Genomic DNA, 14,495 nt, shown 5'->3' on the forward strand with positions numbered 1-14,495 from the left:
AGCCACAGATTTATTGGTATAGATTTAAGAGGTCTCTACTGTATTCAAATTACTTTATATCCATTTAGCACATTTGCTCTAATTAAAAAGTAAGACTTCCTTCTCTTGCCAGTCTCCCCATGTGTATGCTGAAACCATTTAGCTCTAAAGAGAAAGAGCAAGTGACAGATCAAAAGAAAATGTTAAAATATAAATTACCTACTTTAAGTTGCTTTTTCTGGATGAATAGTCTCTTTATCAGATAAAAGCATGGATATTAGTGACATGGTTCTGACATTCAATATATTCATTTCCCCAGTCACCCTATACATTCTAAATATGTAACATATTTCCAAGGAGCATTGACAGATGGATGAGTTTCAATTTCTTATAATTGGAGGGAAAGGACCCCTTGAGCAGGGGACTCAGAATTCTAGTAATGAGCCAATCAAGGTTGAGATGTTAATGGGGTGCACTATTGCCAGTTCTTTTACTTTCCCAAATAGTCCTCAGAAAGAGTAACATAGGTTCATCCTTTGCTTTCTAAATCTGTGTGGATTCTTTTCCTACTCTTTTGGTTTTGTGGGAGAAATTCTCAAAATTTGTTTGTGGTTTGTTTTATTTTGTTTTTTCAGTTTCACTCTCTTGCTAGACTATTTTCTCGACTATTGCGATCCGAGGAACTTTGGCAAAGTTCTTGAATTTTTTTGCTTAAACTTTCTCTGCTCTAGAAATGTATTATCCTCACTTCTTCTTCTTACCAGTGTCCATAGTGGTCATTCTCCTTGCAAAAACTAACCACACCACTTGTAAATTGTAATTCCCCCTCATCATCTTTGTAAGTTTTCACTGTCAGTCATTTCTACTCCTTCATGCATCTTATGCATAGTCTCTCCCTTTCTTTATCCTTATCCTATATTTTCTGATCTCCCCTACTCTAAAAATCAGAAACAAAGACAAAGTTTTTCTCTTAATTTTACTGCTTCTTTCTCCTTTTTGACCAAACTCCTAAAAAGAGGGGAGTGTACATTAACTTGTCCCTACTTTGCCAAGCAGGCCTTCTACCTCAACTAATTTGGCTTCAAGACATAGAACTTTATTGAGACAACTCTCCTCAAGTAACCAATCAGTAAAACCAATGGAAATTTTTTGTTTTGTTTTGTTTTGTTTTTCACTCATTCTCTGCTTTTTGAGAGTTTGATCTTTGGTCTTTTTATAGCCTCTCCTGAGTCCTGTGACACTGCACTTTTCCCATTCTCTCTCAATCTCCTTTTGTTAACCTTGTCCTCCTCCTGATGGGGCTGATGTAGCAATTGATTTCTCACCAGGTGTTATGATTTAGAAGAAGACCCAAATATTGGACTTTGGTCATGTGAAGAATTCACAATGGCCACTCTCTTTGGCAAAAGGTAGGTTATTTAGGAGAAGTTACAAACAAAATGAAAGTATACAGTAGATACCAGGAATAGTAAATATGAAGTAGTGTGGGAGATATATATATAGTTAGCAAGAAAGTAATTTTAATAATTAATGATGGCAAAGACAAGTTTCTTAGTGAAATTGATAGTTACCTAGTAGAAAGGTAACACCCCATGAGGTTGGGGCATGCTGTTAGCTGGCAGACCAAATCCTAAAAAAAGATTTAGCACCCTAATAAGAGTTAGTTAGTAAGCTACAAGAAGGAGAAGTGGAGTCTAAGAGGAGAGATATTATAAAGCATAGTGGGTTTAGAAGAAATACCACATGACATGAGGGAAGGATAAGGGAAAAAATATCAGTTGTAGTTAACTGAATCAAAGGAGGTTCAGCAAAGATGACATGTGCCATAAGAAGATTTATAAGGAAAATTTGACCTAGGGCACATGACTGGGATTTCTGACAGGACATAACTGGACTGCCCACAACCTTCACAGAGTATAAGTCTCACATAACTTGGATTTCTGACTGGAAAAACTCCACAAAGGGTGATATCAAGGAGCTAAAGTCATATCTTTTAGAGCCTTTTCACTGCTTGCAGCAGGGAACAGTTCCATCAATGCTCCAGTTTCTCTCTGCTAATTACACCCCCATTCAGGATCTCATCATTCCTTTCTTGCAATTTCTTGGAATTCTTTGTGTTTGCTTTTTCTTCCCCTTCTCTCTAATTTCTATCAGTCAGTGTTATTGTTATTATTATTTTATTCTTAATTCTTTAATGCAGAAGACTGCAGCTCTCCTAAGTGATCTAAGGCTTTACTTCTGATAGCTTGTTCTGACCCAGAGCAGTTCACTTAACTTTTTAAGGCCTTATTGTCCTCATCTGTAAAATGCTCAGAATAAAATATTTCCTTTGAATAGCTGTTGTGAGAAAAGTCTTTGACAACACATTCCATCCAAAGGCATCTTCATTTGCAAGATAGTTAGTTATGTGAAGGCAGGGGTACAGTCTACAATTATAAAGGAGAAAGAAACTGTCGCATGTGAAAATTCAAATTCATGTATTCTATCTCATTAGTTTAACAGTCTGACAGAATTAACAAACATATTAAATGAAACATGACACAGTATATTAAATGGCTACATGACACAATAGAGTGCTGGATCCCTAATCACAAAGTCTTATCTTCCTGAATTCAAATAAAGCCTCAAACACTTACTATAGGACCCTGGGTGAGACATTTTTTTTTCTCTATTTGCCTCAGTTTCTTCATCCGTAAAATGAGTTAGAAAGGGAAATGGCAAACCACTCCAGTATTTTTTCCAAGAAAACTCCAAATGGGATCACAAGACCCGCTTGAGATGTCCAAACAATAACAACATATTAAATGAACAGTAAATCAGAGTTTTAATGGAAGGATACTTAAAATTATCCTTTAATAATAGCAAATACAAAAAGTAATTTATTTCTCTGCCTAGACAATGTTGCTTGATATCTAATGATTATATTCCTATATCAATTTCTGTTTGAACATTCTTCCTTTATGACATACCTAAACCAATTATAGGATATTGACTCACAGAGTACAATGAAACTTTTGTGAAAAGTTTCTGTTATTCTATCTAAATCTATCTGAACTTCTGTAGAAAATATCCATGAAGTATATCTCATGGAGAGTTGGATCAATATTACTATTTTCATAGACAAGCGAAACAATGTATAAAACACATTCTATATCTTGTGTCTTGATAACCTTTATTTTACTTCAGCTGATTCTTATTTGCTGGTGTCCTTTTGGCATGCTCTTTTACTTTTATTACCTATCATTGCCAGTGTCTAGAGTCTGTTTTCCTTCACAAAAGAAAGACTTGTAAGTTTTTAGAGATTGTAAGAATTAGTCTGGTCCTACAAACCTGCCAGGAGGGGAAGGAACAGATCAATAGGATGCAGATGGTTAGATACAAAAGCCACAATCTGTAAGTAAATGGTACTTTAAAAGAAGAAAAAAAATGTGTTGTTGTCCATTAGATCATCAGCAGAGAGTCTTCATACATTGACATAGAACAACTGAATGGGTTGTACTAAATCTGAGTCTATCTAATATCTGCTAATATCAGAGGTCATAAGTATCAGAGAATTTAGAAGTAGAAAATTCCAGCTCTGAATCCAACTTATTTCAACTTCCTCATTTTACCAAGGAAACTGGGCTCTGATAAAGGGTTGCCCTAAGTTACATAGGTAATAACAGAATAGATATAGAACTTGGCTAGTCAGAGTCTAGATCCATTCTACCATTCTCTTTTCATTAGGAAGATATTCAGGACAGGACCAGAGAGCTGAGACTAGTAACATTTAAGAGCCTTTGATGCTATGCTTTCCTATAGATGAAATAATATTTGAGATGCCATCTACCTTGTCTTCTGGGTGCATGATAATACACATGCCTACACTTGCAGCTCATAAAAGTTGAAAAATAAATCAAGCTGTGGTGGACAAAAACAGATAGGCTTTTAATATGATCCTGACATAAAATAATTGAAAAAGCAATTAAAAAAATGAAAAGATTCCCCCAAAAATGGAAAATTCTAAAAAATGCTTTGTGCCTAAAAATTAAAATCCTGGATTTCTTTATTCTAAGGAATCTCTTGGATTAATTTTCTATGAATGATGATGGTAGCCTTGGGAGTTATCCCAGTAGTATACCTTGAAAAGCAGAAAGTTAAAGAAAGAAAGAGACCAAATGGAAAACTTATACTTCTATTTCCTCAAAGGAATTCTATTTAGCTTGTATAGCACATGAAGAAAGTGTTATAAAGCTGGAGTGGTCAAGAAAATGATACAATGACTAAATGAACAGGTCATGTCAGTGTGTGCTTCTGCAGCAGAGAACAAGAAAGCTTAATATTCTGGCCATATCAGCAGAAAACATTAGGATGAGAAAAGGATGTTGAATTTATGAATAAGTAATTCTGTTTTTAGTCATAAAATTATCTGGTCATTTTTATGAGTTAATTGGTGCTTAATTTGTAACATTTACTTTGTGAGTAAAGATAGCATCTTCCAAATCCTCCAGTGAGAGAAGGTAAAAAACCCAATGACTTTAAATGAGATGTAAATAGTCAATTATTGAAATATTTCCATAAGACAAAATCATTAAACAGTCCTGGAAATTAAAATGGGTTGCTCTCATTATAGTATAGTTGACCTAATTAAAATGTATCTAATTTTAACCCAGTAAAAAAGAGACTAATGTAAAATTTAAGTTATAATGAGTGTGGGGGATGGGGGTAAAGAATTCTACAGACTGACAGCTCTCTGGTTTCTGCCCTGTGTAAATAAATCCTCTAAGTTCAAAAGCCCTGAGTGTTTCATTAAAATCAATTAATGTCAAGGTAGAAATAAAAGGTGAGGGAAGATGGAGGAAACCTATAGAAGTCCATAATAAAGTAGTTCATTTTAGAAGAGAATGAGAGAAGCAACAATTCCTATAATAGATGTGTAAGAGATATGGAGAATTGTTTCCTTTTACTTTAAGACCAGCCCTAAGTAAAAAGCAGAAATTATCCCAGTTTTATTTTCTATTGTTCCCTGGTATTCCATTCTGTTCCAGGACAAGTAGTCTATTTAATTCCTCTGCACCTTTGATGGCTGTAATTTCCCCACCTAAAATGTCTTCCTTCTTTTATTGCATTATTTTGTAATGCATTGACTATGAAGGGCTTACTTCAGTATATAGTCTGTGTGTGCCTATACAAAATATCCTCACAGGATCACAGAAATAGATTTAGAAAGCCTGTCAAAAATTATCTGAACCAACTCCTTCATTTTGCAAATTAAAAACAAAACAAAACAAAAACAAAAACAAAAAAACAAAAACAGACCTCGAAAGAAGTTAAACGACTTTTCCAAGAGCACACAGGTAATAAACAGCAAAGATAGAGTGTGAACAAGTTGTCCTCTAATCCCAGTAATAAGGCTCTTTAAATTTTAACATTCTTTCAAGAGTCAGTAGAAGTTCCTTTCACATCCATGCTTTCTTAAACCACTCTGATCAACAATAATTTCTTCATACCATGAATTTATAGCCCTCATTTGCCAATTTGTCATTACTATAACCTTAAGATATTTCTTTGTCTTGCATTGTTAATAAATTTTTTTTATTGTGTTTCAAGTGTTAGTGTTCCCTATTTACATTCTCAGATCACAACTGGGACCATTCCTTTTTTTTCCTCAGTAATATTCTTTTTCAAATAATTTATAAGTTACTTCTAGGTAGGGATTATGTTCTATATTTCTTTGAGAACTGACACTTCACTTGTCTAGAGTTCAGCTATCCATGAATTTTATCAATTGGGATGGAACCAAGAAATAGTAAGAAAAGGAAAACACAAATGCACACACACACACACACACACACACACACACACACACACACACACACCCCACACACATATAAACAATTTCTGGGTAGCTACAATTCACATCTCAAAATCAAGTGAATTTCTTATGCTCCATTTAGAGGAGAGCCCCTCATGCTCAGCCTTCCAACTTTTTGCTGTTATTTTTCATATTATTTATAAAATTTTGTCATGTTTTACCAATACAGTGCAAATTAGAAGCAATAACTTAGATAGAAGAGCTATTACTGGCCAGTATATACATAGCATTAAGACACAATAACAAATAGCTTGAAAGGGAAGGTGGTAATAAAAAAATAAAAATTAGAATATTAATTTACAAAATTAAAAATATATAAAAGAATTCAGAAAACTCAGAGAATATTTATTGTAATTGAAAGTTGAAATACATCTCAATAGGTGTTTTGATATCACATTTTATTATGTGATTAAGTATGATGATCTAGGGTCAATCAATAGTCAATAAGTATTTATTAAGTTATTTATTAAATACATGCTATGTCTTAAGCATTAAGGAATGGAGAAACAAATATAAAAAAGAAAGATAAGCAGTTCCTTGCCCTTAAGGAGTTTACAATCTAATATAAAGTACAATTTACAAGACACAGAAGAAGTCCCCTTGGGTAGGGAAGGTAATTTGGTTCATCAGTAGTATGTTTTGGTTGATATGAGTTGATGTATTTTCTTTAGGTAACTGAAAAGAGAAACAGTAGCTGAAGGAGCAGTGGCATACAGCTACAGGAAATAAAATAAAAATCAACACAAAACTCCTACATTTGGAGTCAGGAGATTGGTTCAAAGCTCACTTCTCCCGGTTACAACTTACTACCTTACAGCTTGAGAGGTAAATCAATTAAATTGAGTATCAGTTCCTCATCAACAAAATATGAGTCTTGGATTACCTAGTCTCTGAATCTATCATGTTATGAGCCTAAGTGACATTAAAAAAAATCCATGGAAAGAGCCAATCTGGATGAAACTGGGATAATTATAACTGAATTTTGCCTTCAAGTACAGAAACTTAGCAAGCTTTGAAGGCTCTTTTACTCTGAGCAACAGAGAAATAAGTGAGTTTGTCACTGAGTTAGAAAAAAAATTAATTAGTTAAAATAGAAAGAGCAAATCAGCCTATCAGTAAGCATTTAAGTATCTCCTATATGCCAGAAACTGCTAGGCACTGATTATACAAAGGAACTTATAACTAATTGCAAAAGAAAATATACACATGTTTTGTGTATGTATGTTTGTACATAGTACATAACACATATCCTTTATACATCTATATAACATATACTAATATACATTATATAAGTACATAAAATATATACACAATAAATATAAGGTATGTGGTGTTTTTGTTTGTTTATGGATGTTTTTTGAGAACAGAAGAGGTTGTTGGAAGTATCATGCAGAAGTATCCATGTAGAAAGTATCACTCCAGCAGAGCTCAGCCTCTGATGGCTTTGTTTTTCAAAATTTATGTAGGGCAGAGTTTCATGCTGCTACCCCTGAAGTGTGGTTTGAAAAGCTTATGTTGGACATCCAATAAATTCCAATGGCTCCTATCACATGCTGTATAAAATATGAAATCTTGCCTTTCAGAATCTTTCAAGATCTGCTGCTCACTTTCTACATTTCCAGTATTTTACAACTTATTCCTCCCTAACTTGTACTACCTAATTTCGGTCCAGAGATGTAGTCTCTTTATTCTACCTCACACAAAATGGTCTACATCCAGACTCTGGATATTATCACAAGCTGTCTCATATTATTTGAATACTTTCTCTCCTCTTTTCTACCTTCTTGTTTGTTTGTTTGTTTTTCAATTCAGAGCTAAACTCCTCTTTTATAAGAAGCCTTTCTTTATCTCCCTTATGCTTGAGACTTTTCTCTTATTGATTTGCTCCGGTTTAACTTGCATTTATCTTGTTTATACATAGCTCTTTTTTTTTTTCATTTTGTTTCCTCCATTAGAGTAGGGGTCCCTTGAAAGCAAGATCTGCCTTTTGCCTTTCTTACTATCTCCAGAACTTAATCTCACTTTGTTGTTGAGTCATGTCAAATTCTTCATGACCCCATTTGAGATTTTCTTGGCAAAAATACTGGAATTATTTGCCATTATCTTCTCCAATTCATTTTATAGATGACAAACTGAGGCAATCACAGTTAAGTGACTTGTCCAGGATTTTGCAGCTAGATAGATTTGAACTCAGGAAGAGAAGTGTTCCTGATACCAGGCATAGAATTCTATCAATTGCACCATCTACCGGTCACTTAACACTTATAGGTGCTTAATAAAATACTTTTGATGGCCTGACTGTCATGCAAATACATATATACACACATATATAAACACATATATAGGTGCTTCTATATACGTATATGGGTATATAGATATTTGTGTGTGTATGCATATGTTGTAACTCTAAAAATAAATTCTATTTATCTTCAAAGATGATTTTACATTTAGTTATCCAAATGATGACCTCAACTCTTCTCCTCTACTGTATATTTTATGACTCTATTAAAAAGACAGGCCAAAGTATGTGGCTGGGTTCACTCTGCCCCAGGCATTATATCATCACAGTCTCTTGAAACCCCTACCAGAGCAAATAGCCACCTTGCCCAAGGCATAGTGCCAGTCTATGGAAAAAAAAAAGAGAAGGAAAAAAATGAGACAATAGCTAGACATCTGTTCTCAACTCTCTCAGTGGTTCCCCTTGCTTCACACAAGATACTGCTGCTGTTTGGATTCGTATGAAGAATAAGTCAGGTTAAATCAAGTCAAGTCGGCAAGTATTTATTAATCATAGAGTGGTGCCAGGTGTTATAAGGGATACAGAAAAAATGTGAACTGTGACTATAAGTACTAATAATAGCTCATATTTATTTAGCACTTTAAGGCTTGTTACAACTCTATGAAATTGGTAGACTGTAAGTTTAAAATAAACATACCAGAACTTAGACATCCAAATGAATGTTTTCCCCTTCAAAGAAGTCACCTTGAAAACTTATCTAAAAGTTTCATTTTTTGTTTAAAACTCTTTCTTGTCTTTAGAACCTTAGGAGCATCCTTTTGAATAATGGAATTGGTGAGCTTCTGGGAAAACCACAATGCTAATGCAAAAGGGCCAAAGTGGGAGGGAGTGAAGCTGAAGAGGCAGAAGCATAAGAATGCTGCTATTGATGAAATAAAAAAGCTCTGCCTCAATCAAATGGTCATGGATTTAGAGCTAGATGAGATCTAAGAAATTCAGTTCAATCCCAAAGGCTGTATTAAGTATCTGTGATAGGATTTGAACTCCTGGCTCATGAGTCCAACTTTACCACTTGCGTCACCTAGCAACCAAATCAAAGGAAGCATATCATCATCTTGCCAAGATCAGCTATTCCCCTTCATAGGATATTGTCTCTGACTCCATATGGACTTTCCTGGACTATGACTGCTGCGTAAGTTCTTTTCCCCTTCTTCTTCTATCTTTCTTGAACCAATAGAGCACTCTGCTTATACTATATGATCATAAGTTGAAGTTTGCTCTCTTTCTCCATGAATAACCTTTCCCTTAAGCCCCATAAATTGACCCCTAAGCACTATGGTTATTTATAGCAAACTGGTAAAGAAAAGCAATGCCTTAAAGTTTCTTTTCCTGCAGAATATCTCCTATTCATATAAGAAGATATTCGCTATCAACAGCAGAAATAACTCTACTCAGATCATAAGCATAAAGTAAGTTTGTCTTTCTTTATCTGACCAAAGTCTAGGATTCTCTGAAGTTCTTAACCCTAATATACCTTTCTCACTCTGTCATCTTACATTATTCTATTAATAAATTATTCTACCTGTTTGGAGATTCCACTCTACTATTTGTATGGACCTCTTTTTTTTCTGATAAATCTGTTCAGGTCATTTTGTTTTTGAAGGAAATACCTAATTTTTGACTATATAATCCTATTTTCAGATATGTAATTGTGAGGTCCAATTCTCTTTTATTTAAAAAAGTATACACACACGGGTGTGTATACACACCTATACATATATCCATATATACAGACACCTATATAGGTATATATCTGTATTGTGCAATTTGTATATATATGTGTATATATATGTGTGTGTGTGTGTGTGTGTGTGTGTGTGTGTGTGTGTGTGTGTAGTACACCATTCTCTTTAGTTGATTTGAAAAACCAAAAATTCTCTTAATCAGTACTTTAATGTAACTTTCATGCCCCTTTTCTTGATTCTTAGATAAATTTATTTTTAAAATAATTTTGTGGATTAATAATTATGTTCCTTGCTGTTCACTCCATGCAATTTACAAAAGCAGAGGAATTTCTCTTCCTCAGTATAAGTCCTTTTCTATCTTCTCTACTGAAAAAACAAAACAAAAAAACAAAAACAGACTTAGAGAAGCATCCTGATTCTTCAGTGTCCCTTCTCCCATCCTCCCTGCTTGCTATAAATGATATCTGAGAAGGGAGCTGTTGCTAAAAAATAGCACTCAGAACCATTTCTGAAATCACTGAGGAAAGTCTGAAGGTAAAACCCTGACTACTTAGAGTTAATATCCTCATTATATGTGTGTGTATCCATATATATATATAAAAGTATATGTATATAAATACACATAAAGGTGCAGATTGCAGATTATTGTGTATTCAATGCATACTGTCAGTTGTGAAGACTTGTGGAAAATTATGTCAAAGTTTGGTTGTACAGAGAAGTTCATCAGTAAAGTGTGCCAATTCCATGATGGCATTCTTGCCCAAGTTCTGGGAAATGAATAATATTCTCAAGCTTTCCCAGTCCCCAATAGAGTAAAACAAGGCCATATGTGTGTATGTGTGTGGAGGGGGGTAACTCCCATGATTTCTTTATCTAGCATGATATTTTCAGCCATATTGTGAAACACCTTTGATAAGCATATCTGTATTATGTATGTGTATGTATGTATACCTACATATTAGGATATAGTTCATACTCTATCCTAGATTATTGTAAAATATATCATCTATAAGAAGTATGTGTATGTATATATATATATATATATATATATATATATATATATATATATATATATATATATATATATATATATATATATATATATATATTTCAAGACAAAGTCACTTAATGAAATGTAACAACCATTAAAATTAGCCATAAAATACTCCCATACCATGAACTGGAGTGTGTTTAAATTGTATCTTGTTATTGTCTTCAAGATCACTCCACTTGTAAATAAGTATGTAACTTTAACAATTATTAGGAAATAGTACCTAATAGTATAAGTAGAAATATAGAAGCAAAATTGCTTCCTAGATCAGTGAAGGGCATATTCCAAAAATTATGCCCTAAATTACAAAAATACACAGATAAGCACCTAATATGCTGTAAAACCAGAAAAGCATTATGTTAATAGGGCAACCCTAAGGTGATTCAGATAAGACAATTTATTCCCATCCCCAGTAGAAGTCTACAAAAATAGGACTCCAAAACCCTGTACCTCCAGTATTTTTCCATCTGCTAAAAGTCAAGGCTGCCTGAGTGTTCTCAATTCTGATATATATTTTTAGAAATGATTCATTATGTTCTCTCTGTGTCCATGTCTATTTCCCATGCTGTTTGCTTCCGTCCCCCACCCCACCCCATTCCCTGTCCCTATGCTATCCTATGCCATCTCCCTCTATTCTCTCTGTATCTTATTAAAGAAGGATTGATATATTAATTCTCAGCTTTGTCAGCATGATCTTTCCCAGAATACCCAAAGAACTGGACTTCTTGTTCCTCATGCAAACAGAACCCAATTATAGCCCCTTTCCTTAAAACATAAACCACACCCCCAGGCCAGGATTTGATTAGTCAGCTGTCATACTAACCATGGAAGAACTTGGTATTGTGAACCCATTCATAGAAAGCAAGGGCTTATGAATAAAATCTATCTTTACCCCTCTGGGTAGTCTCCTCAGGATAGGTTTCATAGAATATTACAGCACACTCTCTCACAAATCTACAGATTCCATTGGTATGAATAATGTGGAGGAGGAGGAGGAGGAAGAGGACAGCTAAAAGTAACATTTACAAAGCATTTTGTGTATATGATCTCATCTGATCTTCATAACTCTCTAAGAGTTGTGAAAGAATACATAGAAAAGTGAAACTAGATAGAATACATGTGGTTATTAATACATGTGAAGAGCAAATGATATAAAATGCATGATTAAACATATGTAGTAGGTCAATTTATAGTTCCGACACTATAGTATCATTCATGTCTTCTAGAAATATCATCATAATATTTTAAATACTCATATATATGTATATATGTATTATGTAACAAAATCTTTAGTCATAAAATTCCTTTAGAAATGCAAATTGAAGCAACAATGACAGGAAAGAAAAAAAACAAATTAAATTAGATAATGACTATATTAAAGGAATTGAAGGAGCACTATAATTCAGTAAAAAAAAAAAAAAGCAAAACACAAGAATAAATGAAAGAATAATTAGGGTGATTGCAAAATGACATCAAGGACTTAAAAAAAAAAGATGCAAATAATGGAATAAGTGAAATGGAGCCAAGATCAATAGATTTTTTTTTTAAAAATCAAGCAGAAGAACAAACCCAAGATGTAACAGAATTGAGAGACCAACTAATGGACTATCAAGGCAAAATAATAGATTGAAAGACAATGCAAAAAGTATGAACATTAGGTTAATTGGGATCTCTGAACAAAAAAAAAAAAAAAAAAAAAAAAAAAAGAAAGAAAGAAAGAAATAAGTAAAAAAAAAATGTTCAGGGCTTCAGTGTCTACCCTTATTAGATGTTCAAAGCAAACAAGTAGGCAAAATGGCCTGCTTATCTAATTTTGTAGACAATAGTGATCTTCTGCTTGATGAATTATAATGGAATCCAGAGAAGAATATATATTTACAGCTAGCTGAATGATTGGTCTTATTGTAATATCATTAAGTTAAATCAAATCTAAATATGGTAAACTCTAAAATGAGTTATCATGCCATGGTCCAGGGTCAAATTGCAGTTACAACTTGTTTTTGTATGGCCTGTGAACTAAAAATAATTTTTACATTAAAAAATAATAGTTTAACTATTAGCTTGCAGTTTGTAATAGGACAGGAGGTAGGTAGGTTGCAGTTGATTGACCCCTTCCCTAAAAGATGGCCCATATTATTATTCTGACTTAAACATTAGATGAAATATATGGGACATTATGTGAGTTTGAAATTGTGTTGCTGTTAAAAACATTTCTTATGAGATGATTTAGTGTACTTCAATTTAGTGTACTGCAATGAAAAAAAAAAAAACCACTAGATTTATCATATGAGGGGCTGTGTTCATGATTATGTGTAAGTATTTCTCCTCTTTGGAATCCATTTCCTTATCTCTAGCTGGAGGTGGAGCCAAGATGACAGAGAGGAGACACATCTCTACCTGACCTCCTCTGAGCTCAAATCAATAGCAGATTAATTCTTTGAACTGGCTTTGGAGTGACAGAAGCCACAAATATTTGGAGAACAACAAATTTCCAGAAGATACATCTGAAGAACTTCAGAAAAGCTCTGTTTCAGCTGAGCAAGGGGAAAAGGCTGCTGAGCCCAGGCTGCAGAGCAGGGAGCCTGGAGCAAGGAGCCAAGACTGGGGAGCCAAGGCAATGAGCATTGGGGAATCTACTGCAGGCCTCTTAGGCTACTATATTATGATTATCAGCCAGTGGATCAGCAGATTAGCTGTAAGACACTAAAGGAAATACAAAAGGCAAATTGTGAGCCTATGAACCCTCCAAAAAACTGGGACCCGGCCATCCCTACCCAGCACCAGAATACACTTAGCAGCACTGGTCCCAGAGCAACCTAAAGAAGTGATTACCTTTTTGCCTTAAGAGCAGACCTCATTATTTAAAAAATTAAGCAAAAAAAGCAAAAAGAACTCTGATCATAGATACCTTTTATGGAAAAAGAGAACAATCCTCAAATCCTGAGGATCCTAAAATCAAATCAATTGCAGGTGATATAAATTGGTTCCCATTTCACAAGGCTCTATTGGAAGAATCCAAAAAAGATCTTAAAAGAGAGTTAGAAGAACAATGGGGAAAGGAAATGAGATCTTTGCAAGAGGGCATTGAAAAGGAAAAACAAATTATCTGAACAAAACTTCTTAAAAATAGATATGATGAAATGGGAAAAGCATATAACTCCATACAAAATAGAGTTGATGAAATGGAAAAAAAAAGAAAGAAATAATTCCTTACAAATAGATCTGATGAAATAGAAAAAGCATATAACTGCTTACAAAATAGATATGAAAAAGAAAATAATTCATTGAAAAACAGAATTTGTGAAATGGGAAAAAAAAATACAATGAACATTTCCTTATCTCTGAAATGAGAGCATAGTAATTAATACCCATTGGCCTCTAAATCTGTGATCTACTAGGAGGAAAAATCATAACTTCTTTTGGAAAACCATATTAAAGAATATTTTTAGAAAAACAGAAACAAGTGATACTATGCAAATAGGTGGAATACAAAGAACTCCTACATGGAGAAATCTTAATTACAATTTATCAGGGAACATAATTATTAAAATGCTGATATTTAAGCAAAAAATATCTAAGTCTGAAAAAAGAAAAAATATAGTATATTCTTTAAGTATCAAAAATATG

Source organism: Sminthopsis crassicaudata, chromosome 3 (genome assembly GCF_048593235.1).
Source record: "Sminthopsis crassicaudata isolate SCR6 chromosome 3, ASM4859323v1, whole genome shotgun sequence".
Lineage (NCBI taxonomy): Eukaryota > Metazoa > Chordata > Mammalia > Dasyuromorphia > Dasyuridae > Sminthopsis > Sminthopsis crassicaudata.